The sequence below is a fragment of the Vulpes lagopus genome, chromosome 19, assembly GCF_018345385.1.
Source record: "Vulpes lagopus strain Blue_001 chromosome 19, ASM1834538v1, whole genome shotgun sequence".
Classification (NCBI taxonomy): domain Eukaryota; kingdom Metazoa; phylum Chordata; class Mammalia; order Carnivora; family Canidae; genus Vulpes; species Vulpes lagopus.
In genome coordinates this window covers 20,890,166-20,904,851 of record NC_054842.1, presented here as the reverse complement: position 1 = coordinate 20,904,851, position 14,686 = coordinate 20,890,166, and the positions used below count along the sequence as shown (strand labels likewise).

The window sequence follows — 14,686 nt, the reverse complement described above, 5'->3', positions numbered from 1 at the left end:
ATGAAATGAAATGAAATGAAATGAAATGAAATGAAATGAAATGAAATGAAATGAAATAAATAAAATAAAATAAAATACAAAAAAAAAATCATTGCCCCTTCCCATGTACTTAATCTTATACCAAGTCATTGACTAGTCTTGAGTAATTATGTCATACTGAGAAGATCACATCAGTATCTTTTGCTGGCAGGTTAAAGCATTTAACATTAGTAATAACTATTTTCAGCATTGATAAGCAGAAGAAGCACCCTAGCTACTCCATTCTTGGGCTCATCGTGTCAACTCTGGTGGCCTAAGTGGGAGGCTGGCTGACAGCCATAGAATGATTCATCCTGTCCACCTTTTGTTGACATTTGACAACACACACATAGTGACATTTTGGTGGATGCTTCCTGGTTGGGCATTAATGTCAAATATAAAAATGCACCTGATTTGTGCCCAGTCCATCTTTCCTGGACTTCCTTATCATATTTCACTGTTGTTTTCTAGGGCTCTGATCAACAGTTAAGCCTTTGCTACTGCCCATGAGTGCAGCTGTATCTAGTTCAGGCCATTTCTCCCTCCATTTGAAATGGATGACCAAATGTACTGCTCCAGCTGTTCTCACTGGCCAAACTTCCTTTACTACAGTCCTTTATGTCTTCTCCTGAATAAGACTGCAGTGTAGCAGTAGTCCATTTTTAGCTACTTCTGAATTCCTTTTTTTTCTGTCAATCATGAAAGGAAGAGACATTTATCTTATGAGACTCTGGGTTACTTGTAATATACGCATGCTTTCTGAGTATACTTCGGCCTAATCCCAAATAAGTCATTTCTGTCCTATAGCAGGTTGCTTCTGTGCCAATCTAACTTTGTGTCTCAGTAAGTACTTCCAGTCCCAGGGTCATTTGTTGACCCATAGTCAGACATGCATATTCTGTTCGGGCCCTATTACATACTATGAACTGTTCTTAATTTCTTATTTTTTAAAAGATTTTATTTATTTATTCATAGAGACATAGAGAAAGAGGTAGAGACATAGGCGGAGCAAGAAGCAGGCTTCCTGTAGGGAGCCTGATGCAGGACTTGATCACAGGACTCTGGGATCTCCACCTGAGCTGAAGACAGTGCTCAGCCACTGAGCCACCCAGGTGGCCCTATGAACTGTGTTTTTTTTTTTTTTTTTAAGATTTTATTTATTCATGAGAGACACAGAGAGAGAGGCAGGCAGAGACATAGGCAGGGGGAGAAGCAGTCTCCATGCAAGGTGCCCGATATGGGACTCGATCCCGGGATTGTAGGATCACGCTCTGAGCCGAAGGCAGATGCTCAACCGCTGAGCCACCCAGGTGTCCCTGAACTGTTTTTTAAACAGAAGGTGGTGGGGGGATCCCTGGGTGGCTCAGCGGTTCGGTGCCTACCTTCAGCCCAGGGCATGATCCTGGAGTCCCGGGATCGAATCCCATGTCGAGTTCCCTGCATGGAGCCTGCTTCTCCCTCTGCCTGTGTCTCTGCAACTCTCTCTCTCTATCTCTCTCTCTCTCTCATAAATAAATAAAATCTTAAAAAAAAAAAAGATTTAATTAAACAGAAGGTGGTTTTCTGCCACAGAACCCCAGGGTTTGCATTGTGACTTCTCTTTGGCACTTGCTGGTGACTCCACAGCCTCCCATTAATCAGAGGTAGGTCTTGCACCCTCAGATCCACTGGCACAGATGCACCATAGCCTGGACCTGCTGCAAAAAGTCTTTCCTATAGCTCTGAGTCACTCTTGAAACTGGCATCTACCAAGTCTCTGATAAGTCAAAAACAGTATTATAAAGAATGGAATATACTGGTTCCAGAATCCAAAGGGGTCTGCCTTTTTCTTAATTAACAGCAGGTGTTGAGAAAAGCAGCATATTCTTTACCTTAGAGAAGATGTTTTCACTATTGCCCCAGAGCATTAGACTTCTTAGAAACGTAAGCAATGTGAGGTATCTTTTAATTTTTGTGAGATGTCTGGTGTGTGTGTTTTATTAGATCAACTGGGATTCTTTCCATTTCTTGCTCACCAGATCCAGTTAGTATGCTGTCATCAATATAATGGATTAGAATCACATTCTGTGGAATGTGAAAATGATCCAGGTCCATGCAAACTAAATTTTGAGGGAGATCAGCTGAGTTACCATTGCCCTGGGACAGGGTAGTATCCTGTCTCTACCAGGAATCTGCTTTTGATCCCTCCCTACTCTTGGGCTCTGAGAAGAAAGCATTTACCACATAAATAGCTGAGTACCAAATGCCAGAAGCTGTATAGTATCATATTTAACATGACAGCTGTTACTGGGACTTCCACCAGTTTAAGCTTACAATGACCTGTTTTTCTCTGCAGGGTCATTATAAGTATAGAAAGAGGATATGATTAAGAACCACCATTCCTCCATCTTTATGTCTTTGATAGTGATGCTAATCTCTGAAGTTCTTCCCAGTACAAAGTATTGCTTTTGATTTACGGTTATAGACTGCAGATAGAGTTGTTGGAGAAAGTTTCAAGGGTTTACTCAGCTCTGTTCTAACCATTATAATCAGAAGAACATAGTATATTTCAGATGCTTTCTATATTTTTAAATGAATGCTAGCCTGTTCATAAGTTCCTTAAGGGGTAGTCTCATTACCTACTTTGTACACTGCTTATTAGGAGATTAATTACTATTTGAGGAATGAGTTGTTGGATGGATGACAGATGGTAAAAGAGAAGCACTTACCCTGACTTTTTAGAAGCACTACTACTGTAACTCAGCAATTCTAGAAAGCACCCCCCCCCCCATTTTTAACACTTCTCATATCAGTTTCTTTTTGCCAGATAGCTGTTGTAAGTTAGTTGTTATTCCCTGGGGAGTGGGGGGGGGGGAACGCTTACAAAGAATGTCAGCAGCTTGGAAGAAAATTCCAGAGGCAGAAGTGGAGCAATATTTCAAGATACACTGCATCAACAATGCTCTTGATGATACACATGGGACTATATTTCGTGGGGAAAAAGTCATCTCTGAGCTGAAAAGTGATGCAGAATACTTGAAATCTGAATGTGAAGAAACTTTAGTAATAATTGTTTTTGCTCACAGACTTTTTATTTGATATTATCATGTATCACCACTGTACTTATCACAAGAGCTCATTCGATAAGTATAAAATCATTTTATGTTTTAAGAAATCACTTATAGTTTAATTTGCAGTTTTTTTCTTAATCGTCCATAAAAAGCATCATCATTTTACAGTAAATGAAATAAGGTATTATACAGTTCTTCAGGGCCTCCATGAACATATATGGCATTTTGTGTGAATTAGAAAGAGGCATTCCAAAACAGCCTTACACTGGATATGAGGTTTGGTGAGATGAACCCCTCTCCACCAGATGCCTTTGGGATATGGGAAACCACCTCCATCACGTGTAGCAAATTCAGCTATCCTTGTAGTAATATGTTTTATAATTTTATCTTAGAATTTGGAACAGAACATTTTATATAGTTTTAGACATTGCTGTTCTGTTCTTGAATCTTATGACTCAAACCAGCTCTTTTTTTCCCCCTAATGGATAAGCCATAGTAAAGAAGTTTTTTAGCTGTGAATATTAAGGTGTTTCTGGATAGACATGAAGTCTAGCCAGATTTAATTTTATTGAGTCTGTCTGAGTCAGTTACTTCATAATCTTTTCAGAATGAAGCTCTGGTCATGAAGCATTTCAGCCTCCCTCCTAGGAACTTTGGTCAGTTCCTGAAAGGCGTACCTACCTTGGATATTTAATGTGGATCTTATGTCTTTGGCGGTGTTTCTGTTTGACCATATAGTCTGGAATTGCTTTTCACACTAATTGTGTCAAAATTTTAATTTTTACAACCTTTCTTTGTCCCACAGCAGCTAAACCTAAATTAAGATTTTAAATGCAATTAGTAGTTTATTAAATTAATATTTTTTGTGCTTGGCCTCCCATACGGATTCTGATAGAAAACTAATCAAGAACAGTATTCGTTTTCTTGTGGAAAATATTCAGACTTACAGGTAACATTAAGTAATTGGATTCTAGGTATCTGCTAAATTATCTGGAATGCATTTCTGTTAATGAATTTTAAGGTTTATAATTTATATTCAAATTTATCATCTAATTTTGTTTAAAACAGTTTTTCCTGATACTGCTTGCTTTCTCCATCCCCCATCCCCTGTGTAGTATAGACAGGACATGCGGTTTATAATAATCTGACCTCTAAATTGTTGTCTTGGAGCACAGGTAATTATGAGGGATTAGAAGAGAAAACTGCAACTCAAGAGGTTAGGAAAGTAAGTCCGGCAGAACCAGGCAGGATCTTGGTTTCTGGTGAGAAAATAGTGTCTTTCAGTGCACAATCCCTTGGGTTCATTTTCTCCTGCATCTTCTCAGAATTCACCACAAACTTGCATTTTCCAGTCTTTTCAGTGCTTTTCAAGTGTGATGTTACCCATCTTCCAGGAGAACCTATAGTGTTCTGTTGAATTGGGCCCCTCACCTTACTGCCCAAAGGTATGCCATTGTAAAATATGCTGGCAAGAAGAGTTTAAACTGGAGGAATTTAGAGTAATGATTACAGAGTTCGAAATGTCAGCAAAAATATTTTGTTGCATATGTGTATGTTATCACTAAAACAATAAGAGTGTTCATCTTGAACAAGTAGAAAACATTGTGAATGAAAGGGTTCATGGGGGATTTTTATTGTTAGCCACATTTTTAGATCTCCACAAACTGCTTACATGGATTTCTTAAAATTTGAAAGTAAATAAATAAATAAAAAAGAACAGATCGCTGTTTCTTATAACCATTTCAAAGATCATTAATCACCGTTGACCATTTATCACCATTAAATAATCCCAAATCACAGAATGGTCAGGAGAAATAAGTGGATGGTATTCAAACATTTGCTTCCTGTTTTCGACTCTAATTTTAAAAGTTTGGATGAGGTGAAAATAAGGAGCTGTGGCACTTTGTAAGGTTTTTGTTACATCTGATTATATTTACTCTTTTCACCACTGCCCATTACTGATACTTAAAAGGCCATTTTTTAACCTTGATTGGGAAAACCATTACCTGGTTCAATCTAATCTTCTCAATATATGACTAGGTCTAAGATTCTAGTAGTTCCAATAATGCTGCAGGTTGTGTTTCCTGGGAGACTGAGGGGCAGGAGGATCAGTCACTTATGGTTAATCAGTTTTGAGTTTATCTCATATAACCCTGTTTTGAATTAACTAAATAATCCAGTAAGCAGTGTTTTTACTATCTCAAAAAGGGAAAGATTCAAAGTTGGCTAACAATGAAATTTCCCATTTTTCACTGGCAGGAACCCCAGCCCCATAATGGGGAAGGTCCCACCAGTGCGAAGGCCCCACATGGGGACCCCTTCCCTAGTGAGGAAATACCCCTGAAGAGGAGTCCTCCTGGCCACTGGGCCCACTGCTACCCTGCCACGTGAGTACAGCAATGGCTTTGAGGACCTCAGCAATTTTTCCATTTCCTGGTGGCCATTTGTCTGTGAGAATTGGCCAGAACCTCTTCCTGTTTCACTTAAACATTCAGAAAAATAAATAACAAGCCTCTTTTTCCTTTTTTGTTTCATTTTTGCAAGTTTAATGAAAAGAACTTGTTTGAGTAAGAGAATAAGGCTATTGGTTAGGACTCAGATGTGATTAGTGAAACAGTTTATTCCTTGTATAGAGCAGGCGCATTCTTCAACAACTTTCTGCAATGGTGGAAATACTCTATATACGCACTTTCAGTACAATAACCGCTAGCTACATGTTCATACTGAGTACTTGAAAAGTAGTGCAACTGAACAATATAATTTTTAATTTTATTTAATTTTAATTAATTTTAATTTAAATGTCCACATATGACTAGTGGCTACTAAAGTGGCAGTGAATGCCTACATTTAATGCTCCCTGCCTCAGATGTCTAGCCTCTTGAACATTTCTACAGATGTACCTCTCTACCTCTATTTCCTTAATAATCTAGAAAAATTTTCCTTGCATTATACTGATTATTGTAAATATGATTCTCTAATAGTAAGAAAATACTTCAATTAAAAATTCTCACTTCAAAATTATTCGCCCATATTGCCCTTCAATAATTTTACTTCATGATATTAAGAAAATTTACTCAATCTTAAAATTATGTAGTAACATCAATTTAAATATCCTAGCTTTATTTTCTTCTTTGCATGTTTTAATTTGTAACTTCACTTCTATATGTAGAAGTAATTACACACATTAAAATAACTTTTCCATTTTATTATTCCTTTTTAATGAGACTATAAAACATCCTACATCAGTATAGTACTTGCAGCTCTATTACCAAAACATTAAACTTAGCATTTACTCATTATAATGCAATACTTATAAATTTCAAAGTTTTGTTCTGGTAGGTAGGTTATTAAAATTACAGATCAACTGTAATATATAGGAGTAGATGTCCTTCCACTATACAGTTATCCTTTAAAATTGTCTACATCATGATATGTTAATAAGAGAAATTGTTGGAGGGGATGGTATAATGGAACTCTGTAGTGTCTTTGCAATTTTTCTGTAAATCTTAAATGATTCTAAAATTTTTGAAGTATGTTTTTAAAAATTGTTTCCATCAAATTTAGTCATAGTATCCATTTATACTCACTACTTAGCTGTATATGCATGCACAATAAGAATTATCAGATCAGGGATGCCTGGGTGGCTCAGCGGTTAAGCGCCTGCCTTTGGCTCAGGGTGTGATCCTGGAGTCCCAGGATCAAGTCCCACATCGGGCTCTGTGTGTGAAGCCTGCTTCTCCTTCTGCCTGTGTCTCTGCCTCTCTCTCTGTATGTGTCTCTCATGAACAAATAAATAAAATATTTAAAGAAAAAAAGAATTATTGGATCAGTAATGGGTAGTACTTACCTAAGTATCACTGTATGTCATCTTCAAAAAATCACTTAGAGGTACTGTTATAATTTTACAGATAAGAAAGCTTGGGCATGGAATTAAGAATAATTCAGCCAGGGTCGCTTAGCTGGTTAGTGGCAGAACCAGGATCTGAAACAGCAAGTCAGTACTTTTAATGACTACACTATATTACCTTTAAAGGAATCTTGATTATACCATGGAAGATTTAGTCTTTCTGCTACCACTGTAGCAGTAAAACTTTCCACTATAAGAAATCCAAAATAAAGCAATACCCTGGTGATAAATTACTTTTACAACTTGAAAAATACGCAAGTGTGCTTCATTTTGTTACAGTGATTCAAACTTTATTTCATACGGTAGTTAATTATTTTGATAAGTGAGGAATATGTTCATATTCTCTTGACAAGAAACATCTATGTTAGTGGGGTTTTAAAAAATTTATTTCTACTTTGTTAAGATAGTGACTAAGAGTGAAAAAAAGCAATGCATAAAAGATAGGGGAGATGGATGTGGATGGTTATGTCATAAAGGCAAAATTTTAATGAGAATTAAAAATTACGGTGTTCTGTTTTACCATATGCCTGTTAATCTTATTCTTCCTGGATACTAAGTTATGGATAAATGATTGTTGAAATTGAGATATAGGAAAGGTTGATGGTGAATTTTCAACATTTCTTTGTTTTTGTGGAGTTTGGAAACTATTTTTTGGCTAAAATCAGGGAAGAAAAAAGATGGAGTTTGTTGCATGGTTCAGAAATTGTTGCAATTGGAATATAGCAGTTTGTATAGTCACTTTTTAATAATCTATACCCATTGGTGGATTAATACATTCAACAACATGATATATCTGTCTGCTGCATGTATTTAAGGTCATGCATTTACTTGTCAGCAAGAGGCGTAATTGAAACACTTTAAGGGAATTTGAAGCATAAACAGGTGTAATTTATACAGAAACATTTTTTTGTGTGAGTATGTACTCTTGTGAACCAATTGGCAATCCTCTGTTGACTCTTGCAAATTATTTGGATTTGGGGGATAGTGCCAAGAATGTATACTTTTAAATCACTATGATGAATTTTGTGAAACTGTAGAAATTTCAGGGCAAAGGTCATGTTTATTACCAAACAAGGGAATTTTAAATTTTAGCACACATTGACCAGTTAAAATTTAGACTTAGATTATTAATTTAGAATGACACCCTAACTTGAACTAGTTATAATCTTTATTAGGCAGGCAATTCATGTTACCTAAAGTGGTTGAATTACTACTATATAATTCTGTGTTGGGCAAATGAGAACTGAGGTTTTATCTCTGTGAAAATGACATTATTGCTGTCATTTTTTATAAAGGGCAGTGTGGCTAGAGATCTGGTAGGGGCAATAAGGAGGAAAAAAACTTTTAGAGGACCATAATTTATTCCAAAGTGCCTGTAATCCAACAGATAGCCTTAAATCTTCCTTTCTTTAACTGGTAAGTGCTGCCTTAAGTAGAGTATCCTGCTTTATCTTGTACATTTTAAATGTGTCAGTTAAATCAACCTGGTTGTGGTATTTTCAACATGTTATTAAAAATAATGAATTTTTTGTTATAATGAACAAACTTTTTAATTCATCCATTTCTGTTGGAAGCAGTATATTCTCAAGCTCTCTGTTTCTGCTTTCCATGGTGAATAAAAAGCAAAAATGCTCTATATTGTTAGTCTGTTTTTAAGAAGAGAGTTGATATGAATATGATTTAAAGGATTAAACAGAACAAATATTCAAGGCATTAACAAAAGAAAAACCAAGACTAAAGTTTTAGCACACTTTCTTTTTCTATATATTCACTCCTCATGTAAAAATGGTACAAATTTTAGAAGACTGAGGTACACAGAACTATATAGCTTGAGGATTTTAAAAATCTCTTTATGTGCATTTCTGAGTTTAAAGAGGGAGTCACTGAATATCATAATAAAGTATAAATAAAGTTACTGCATATGTTAAAAGTATTGTAAAGCAAACAATAAATACAATTTTCATTATAGATTTTCTTAATCCTCTGCACCAACTCTCTTCTAGGGCAAAATGTTACAGCATTATTTTTAGGGTGTATTTATACATTGGCCCAGGAAGTATCCCCTAAGTGTTAAGATGTTAGTATCTTGAAGAGGGAGGAACCCCTTCCTGAGCTTATTACAGAGTTGCTGGCTACTTTTTAAGTAAGATAAACACCTGAGAATAAATAGCTGTGATGACTGCTATATAATAACCTGAAAGTGCAGTTTTCTGTACTCTTTAGTTTCATAGTTGGTTAGACAGAAATTCTGAGAGAGTTGCAAATTGTGTAACATTAATAGTGCTCAGTTCAGGTTCCTGTTAGAATCATAGGCTTCGGGATCCCTGGGTGGCGCAGTGGTTTGGCACCTGCCTTTGGCCCAGGGCGCGATCCTGGAGACCTGGGATCGAATCCCACATCGGGCTCCCAGTGCATGGAGCCTGCTTCTCCCTCCACCTGTGTGTCTGCCTCTCTCTCTCTCTCTCTCTGTGTGTGACTATCATAAATAAATTTAAAAAAAATTAAAAAAAAAAAGAATCATAGGCTACTAAAACTTAAAGGGAAGAATAAAAGAAAGACATGTTTTACTTTTCTCAATTTAGTTCTCTTTGGATATTTTATAAGAAATGAATTTTTTAGGTAGTCATTAGCTGTTCTTTGATTGCTTTTAATACTTTGTAACTGATTTTTTAAAATTTTATAGCCCTTTATAGTAACTTCCTTCTCTCATACCTTATGTTTTTTAGTTATTAATTCACAACAATATCTCTATTAGGAAGAGCTTATTATTTTAGGAGGACAAAAAGCTTTGAAAAAGAATGGTTTATTTTAAGTGGTACTACTTGTGAAGGGAATCCTTATTTTAAAAGCTGAGAGGTCCAACTGGGTTGGACCTTTACAGGAATTTCAGGTCTGATTGCTTTCTATCTGCCCTCTGAAATCTGATTTAAGTCTCATGTTCTACCTTGTGTCTTCCTTAGTCTCATAAAAAAAACTTCAAGACAGAAATTATCAAATAAATTACCAGAACACCTAAAACAACCGAGTTGTAGGCTAGAGGAAATTAGCAAGAAGATGTAATGGAATAAGCATTCACAGTACTTCCTTTACAGGACAAAGACTGTCAGCTCATAAACCAGAAAGCATAGCCTGCTAATAGGATAATCTGACAGCTCCCTTTCTGTGTACAGGCGGTGGGTATATGTAAAATAATGCTGTGCAGATACACCTAGAATCACAAGTCTTGTAAAGCTGTGTTTGAACTATGTGCATGTCTTAAGTTGCCAGACTTTTAAAACTGCATACAAATGCAGGCATTAAAATAAAATATTACCTCCTTTTAAGTTGCTATACAGTGTACTTACTAATTTAGCTGCAGCTGAACTCAGATTCTGAACATTGCGTGGAATATGTTAGATATTTTTTGTCTGCTTAACATTTTTCATTGTGCTCTGCTCCTTTATGGGTGTGTCAGAGATTCTCAGAAGTTCCTGAGGCCAACTGTGGGGACTTGATTCCAAAGAAGTCAAAAGAACTCACTAGCATTATCCTATCTTTTTATCATACTAAGGCCTATGCCTGCCTAGAACTGCTTAATTCGGGTTTTGCTGTCTCCTCTTTCTGTGAGAAGACCTGAAAGTTAGGTTTACAGAGGCTTCTCAGCATACAAAGTAGATGGAACAGAGCTATTAACAGAGACATAATTAAGCAAGTTGATTGCCGAACCTAACCGTCAATACCTAACTTAACTTCCAATAGGAAGTGCACTTGGTGTCTTCCAAACAAGTAAATATCAGTAAATCAAGAAGTAAAAGAATCATTGACTATATTTTATTTTCATTCTGATTTGTTAATTAAGATTCCATCTGTTTTTACAAATGTAGTTTGAACTAGATCTTCCTTTGGATTCAATTTTCAGCCTTAATTATGGGGCCACACACATTTAAACTAAACACAGATCCCCCTTGTGATATTGCCCTTGACCTCCAGCTGATCAAGCATGGCAAATGAGTCCTGGACCCTCTCTAGAGTTTGCCTCCCCCAACTCCCTCCCCATCAATAAAACTGTTTACTACCACCTGCAAATAATAATAAGTAAACTAAACACAGATCTTTTGTGCTCAGAAATTATTGACCTCTGTTTTGGTTTCAAAGCCTGACAATTTTTTTTTCTTAAATATGTAAATCTACCTATAGGAAATTCCAGAAGGGCTATCCTTCACTCCTAAGAGTATTGTTTTTGAAATTTATTTTTCATTGTTCAGTTATTTTGTAACTAGTAGAATAAAATGAATTTTTTTGTAATTCATAAACATTCTGCTGGTTGACAAGGCAGATTTGGCTAAGAAAAATGAGATATACTAAGAGCAAAACTTAAAATGGATACACATAGTTGAATTTCACCCCAAATTAGTTGAATAATCATTAAAGCCTGCTTAATTAGTAACTTGAGGTTGTTCTCCAGCTTCTAATCATGAGAAGGTAAGTGAGAACCATAAATTTTTACAAATGCAAACACATTATTGAAATAACAATATTTGGTTATTGAAATAACCAAAATATGAGGAAAAAAAGTAAACAAATACTGCTTTATAATAGGGAACCTATATAAACACCCCCCAGGACCTCTGCAATAACCTTTCAATTGCTCTGAGGTCTGCCACACAAATTCATCATGTGAGCAAATTATTTAGGCCTTGGGCCATTTTAAGTTGTGAGGGAAGTTTCTGGAGAAGTTCTACCAGTTCTTGTAGAGAGAGCTATTTTGCCTATTTTAATTCCATATTCCTTAAAATTTTTGTGATCTGTAAAAACCACAGACCAAAATGAAACCCATTTTCTCAGTATACTACTATCTATATAATAAATTCAAATATTTGTGTTTTACTTTTTATTTATTTTTATTTTTTATTATTTTTTAAAGTTTTTATTTATTTATTCATGAGAGACACACAGAGGAGAGAGAAGCAGAGACACAGGCAGAAGGAGAAGTAGGCTCCATACAGGGAGCCTGACGTGGGACTCAGTCCCGGGTCTCCAGGATCACACCCTGGGCTGAAGGTGGCCCTAAACCGCTGAGCCACCTGAGCTGCCCTAGTTTTAAACATTGAAAAGGAAAACATAAAATTTACTTTGTGCCGGACACTTTTATTCTGAATAACCAAAAGGGTTTTCCCCCTTAATTTCAAATCCTGCAAGTTTTGGTTGTAGTCAAGTTCTTATCTTTGTTTTCCAGATGAATCCCTGGTACAGAAGTTCAATGACTGAGCTAGCTGTCTCAAAACATGATATTGCGAGGCAGCCCCAACTCATTGGGTGACACTTCCAGGGTTATTTTTATGATTTGGACTGTATGTGACTAGTTGGCACTTTGAGTCATTGAAGGGACTCTCAGAAGTCCATAGGCACACAGTTGGAGTTAGTGGGAAAGACAGATATACAATGTAAAACACTAAAATTGAATTCAGAAGACCTGGGTTAAAGTCTCTGCTTAATAATTAAGTACCTCACTGGCCTTATGGAAATCATGCCTTTTTGGCCTGCCATACAGAATACCTATTGCAGAGGTGATTTAGCTTAGCACTCAGGCTCAAATCCCGGCTCTACCCACCCCTATTTTCTTTTTCTCACCTTTATAGATAAAAGGTGATAATGGTACCTGCCACATAGGTTATATTTAAGGCCCTCAAAAATCTATGATTCTTGGTGTATAATAAACCACCTATAGCTCAGAGTAGCAGCAACAGTTAATGTTACTGCTGCTTGTTGTTACTATTATTACTGCTGTTATTAGGATTAATGAGATGTGTTTTATAGCGTAGTATAAACTGTATGTTGGTGTATAATCAAAGGAGATAAAATACGTACATAAATACCTATAATATAAGGTGGATGAAGACCAGCTAAACTGCTTTGGTAATTACAGAAAGGTTAGATTATTTCCATTTGGATTGTCATGGGAATGTTCTTAGAAGATGTAGTTTTGGAGATTGGTCTTAAAGGATAGTAAGGATTTGGAAATGCCAAGATAGGAGGAATTGAAAGTGGTCAGTGACATCCAAGAAGCCAAAGCATGAATAAAATTAAGTACTTATTACTAAATTACTATATTGATTTCAAGGAATCATTACATTTCATTCATCTTTCAGCCATGTATCTATGTCTATATGAACATAGCCTACTGTTTTAAACACTAGAAATTCTTTTATTTTGTTGTATTTATTTTTTTAAGTAATCTCTACACCCAACATGATGCTTGAACTCACGTTGTATGTTCTACTGACTAAGCCAGCTAGATGCCCTGATACTGGAAGTTCTTATTAAACTATTTTGTAATTCACAGAATACTCTTAATTTTCACAGAAAGCCATTAAAATCTGTTTTTTTATTTCCATTTTATAGAAATGGAAATGATTTTCACAGCGGAAAATGGTTAAATAGGAGAACCATTGTACAAGCATGAAGTTTCATGTATTTCTACAGCAGTAGGCTACCTCTATTAGTCTAAGTAGAGACATTCTCAAAGCTATCAACCATATGGTTGGCCCAAGGTTGCTTTCTTAAAATGTGTGCCATATTCAGATGGACTAGAAAAACAGTTTAGATGATCCCATGTAAGTCCAGCACCACTACTGTAACCTCAAACCCACAGGTTGCTATCACAGTACCTAGAAAGAAGCCAAAAAACAACTGTAAATAACACTATGTGTGATCTTTGCTCCATTTTGCCACAGTTAGCTTAAGTTTGTTAGGTAGCTTTGTGGGTTTTTTTGTTTTTCTTTTTTAAAAGATTTTTATTTATTCATGAGAGAGAGAGAGTCACAGAGACACACAGGCAGAGGGAGAAGCAGGCTCCACACAAGGAGCCCAATGCAGAACTCGATTCCAGGACTCCAGGATCACGCCCTGGGCTGAAGGCAAGCACTAGACTGCTGAGCCACCCAGGGATTCCATGTTTGGTAGCTTTGATTCAAGTATTGTTGTCTTTAGTTTATTAAATTGAAACTGACAAATAAATGAATATCAGGTTTTAAAGTTGTGCTGAAATATGATAGAAGAATCCTGTCTTGATTCTTGATTCAAACATATTTGGAAAATAGTAAATAAGAGTTTTTATACATTGATACCCAGAAATTAGAAATTCATAATAGTCAAATCGTTGCCTATTCATAGATCATAGTACTCTGAATGATTCTCTAGTTACCATTAGTATGATTTCCTTTTTAAAGGATTTTTAGGGGTGCCTGGGTGGCTTAGTTTGTTAAGTGTCTGCCTTCAGCTGAGGTCCTGATCTCAGTTTCCTGGGATGGAGCCCCACATCAGGCTCTCTGCTCAGCGGAGAGTCTGCTTCTCCCTCTCCTACTGCCTCTGCTCTCTCTCTCAAATAAATAAAATCTTTTTAAAAATAAAAGATTTTTAATATAAATAAAATGTTACAACTTGCATTTATTTATTTTTGCTGATAAGCCACAAAAACTTGTGTGTGTGCATGTGTGTGTGATTATCAAACCTCCAAAACAAATATTTCTGGTATTAGAATACTGTCTACTTCCCATGATTATGCTATTGCACATTTGTTAAACGTTTTAAATATGAATTTAATATATTTCTACTTGAAATGTCTTGATTACATTGCATATTCTGAAAACTCACACTACAATAAAACTGTTACTTCAAGAGTAATATGACTATGTGATGTGACATTTATATTAAATGTGATTTTCATCTGTAT

At 36.0% G+C, this 14,686-nt stretch overlaps 1 protein-coding gene across 1 annotated transcript in view; it reads left to right on the top strand.

Moving 5' to 3' along the window:
* LOC121478834 (ubiquitin-conjugating enzyme E2 E2) overlaps positions 1-14,686 on the top strand; it is a 356,204-nt gene that overhangs the window by 218,097 nt on the left and 123,421 nt on the right. The gene's annotated exons all lie outside the window — the stretch shown is intronic.